This window comes from Microtus oregoni, unplaced genomic scaffold (genome assembly GCF_018167655.1).
Source record: "Microtus oregoni isolate MIOR12 unplaced genomic scaffold, Mior012 000042F_ref0000377, whole genome shotgun sequence".
Classification (NCBI taxonomy): Eukaryota; Metazoa; Chordata; class Mammalia; order Rodentia; family Cricetidae; genus Microtus; species Microtus oregoni.
In genome coordinates this window covers 10,074,381-10,077,262 of record NW_024543209.1, presented here as the reverse complement: position 1 = coordinate 10,077,262, position 2,882 = coordinate 10,074,381, and the positions used below count along the sequence as shown (strand labels likewise).

Genomic DNA, 2,882 nt, shown 5'->3' with positions numbered 1-2,882 from the left:
CTGTGACTGTTTATTAACTAGCCAGTTTACAAAAATGCCACGTGTGACACCTTAGTTCATTTGCTTAATGAACCTGTTAATCAGCCTGACAGTGGTGGCGCACATCTTCAATCCCAGCACTCGGGAGGCAGAGGCAGGCGGATCTCTGTGAGTTCGAGGCCAGCCAGGTTTACAGAGCTAGTTCTAGAACAAGCTCCAAAGCTACAGAGAAACCCTGTCTCGAAACACAAAACAAAACAATAACAACAAAACTGTTAGTCTAGTCTTCCCTGTTGCCAGCATCTTTCCTATCCACAAAATGAGCTGTCTTTCTCCTCGTTCCACCAGTGGAAAAGATCACGAGGAGACCACAGGAAGTTATTCGCTTCCTTGAAGCATTTTCCAACTCTATAGGTCTTGTGAATCAGCTCCTCCACGGAGATGATGCCATGTTTACTGAGAGATGGAGCAATCAAGGGATTATCTGTCAAGGAAGTTCGTTTCTTACTGATTTTCACCATAGCCGTGCTTGTAGATGACTTGAGCTTGGGTTAGCTTGGGGTACCCCCATGCAATGTATGGTTCCACAATCAGCATGTCAGATGAAGCCTTGTTGAGCTTGACAAAGGTAGCACGGAAGACCTGATAGAGACGGGAAAGCGGCACGACCTTACAGACCTTAGTGCCTGCACCGTGGATACCTCAGATTCTGAAGACAAACGTCAGTCTGGGTTCTGCAAGCACCTAGCTGCTTCCGGCTTCCCTAGGTCATCCAAATTATCAGTCCTGTACACTGGCCTGTATTCCCTGTGATGGTGCTTTGTCTTCGTAGCTTAGCTTCCTCCTTCCTTTCATAGTCTTCAGCGCAGACTTCTGCAGGAGCTTCTCCTTCAACTCCTCCAAAGCCCCTGGCTTTTTCCTAAGGATTTCTGGCACAGCAGGAGTCCTCCCCCACCCCACCCCAACCTCCCCTTACAGCCTCCATGTTCCAGTGGGGAACAAAGAGCTTTCCTCTTTAAATGTATTTGTTTGTTTAATTATTTATTTACTTGTTTTTGTGTGTTCCCCGTCCCCTCTCCCCCAAACAAGGTTTCTCTGTATAACATACTGGCTGCCCTGGAACTTGCTTTGTAGATCACCTTTTCTCTTTTAAAATAATTGTCTTGGACATTTTGTCACGATGATGGAAAAGTGACTGGTACAGCAGCCCACTGATAGAAGCAAACAAAAGCAGTGTGCTACGTGAACTGAAGTTACACAAGAAGGGAGGGGAGGAGAACGGGGAATAACAGGAAAGAGTTTGCTTTACCACATTTAGGAAGAGCTTCTCCACCGGAAATGGTCTGCTTTTTTTCTGCCCCTCCATATACAAGATAATAGTTGAACTTCAAGGTTTTTGTTTGTCTCTCATATTCCCCCTCCACCCCACCCCACCCCACCCCTAGCTGTTCTGAACTCGCTTTGTAGACCAGGCTGGCCTCAAATTCACAGAGACCCACCTGCTTCTGTCTTTGTGCTGGGATTGAAGAAAGGCACGCCCCACGACACCTGGTTTAGTTTTGTTTTTTGTTTTGTTTTAATTTAAAAGATAGATGAGAATGATAAAGCTAGGAGGCTGCAGTGTACACCTTTAATTCCAGTCAGGCAGATCTCTTGAGTTCCAGGACAGGCTCCAATGCAACACAGAGAAATCCTATCTTGAAAAACAAAAACAAAACAAAAAAAAAAAAAATAAGAAGAAGAAAGCAAGTGTGGTGATGTATTTGTATAACCCCAGCATTTGAGAAGGGAGGTAGGAGGATTAGAAGTTCATGGTCATCTCCAGCTACATAAAGCGTTCTGAGCTAGCCTGGGCTACATGAGACCCCTAATGAGTGTTAATTTGACAGAATTTAGATTCCCTTAGGGGATAAACCTCTAGGCACCCCTGTAAGAAATTATCTAGATTAGGTTAATGAAGTCAGAGAGACCATATTAACTATGAGTTGTAGTGTTCTATAGGCTGCAGTCCAGTTCTGAATCCAAAGGAGAAAATGAGACCGGTGTCTCCCTCTACTACCTTACTGCTGGTGCAGTGTGACCAACTTCCTGAAGCTCCCATTGCCATCACTGGGCCCACTCTGATGTATTGTAACCTGGAACTGCGAGCTACAATAAACCAGGCCTGGGGGTGGAGAGATGGCTCAGTTAAGAGCACTGGCTACTCTTCGAGAGGACCTGGGTTCAATCCCCAGCAATCATCTGGTAGCTCACAACTGTCTGTAACTCCAATTCCAGGGGATCTGACCCTCTCACATAGCACTTCTAACATAAACAAATAATCTAAATAACTAAAAATAAAAAGCTTAAGCTGCTTCTTGTCAGGCATTTTGTGACAGTGAGAAAAGTAATATAAGTCACCATTTCTAACACAAAAGGAAAGCGACTATACACATTTAGAAACACATCGAAATAAATGTGTTAATCAGTGACAGAGTCATCCACTTGGATACAATGCCCTTCTAGAGGAATACTGTTCCTCTTGGGTGAGTAACACATAAGACTTTGCAGACACTACAGTCCCCTGCAAGAGTGTTCAGTCACTAAGAAGAAACCACAGACTTGGAGCAGGGACATAGTGTCTCAGTTAGGGTTGCTATTGCCATGATGAAACACCATAACCAAAAGTAACTTGGGGAGCAAAGGATGAAAGTCACCCATGGTTCCACATCAAAAGCAGTTCGTCATCAAAACCAGTGAGTACTGGAACCTGAAAGTAGGAGCTGATGCAGAGGCTGGGGAGGAATGCTGCTTATTGGTTTGCTAATCATGGCTTGCCCAGCCTGCTTTCTCAGAGAACCCAGGACCACCAGCCCAAGGATAGCATCACCTACCATGGTCTGGGCCCTTCCACATCAGTCACT

General features: G+C 45.1%; 1 pseudogene; it reads right to left on the bottom strand.

Annotated features, from left to right (window-relative positions):
- Positions 1 to 259: 259 nt before the first annotated feature.
- On the bottom strand, positions 260 to 2,086 carry LOC121433953 (annotated as a pseudogene).
- Between the last annotated feature and the right edge of the window lie 796 nt (positions 2,087 to 2,882).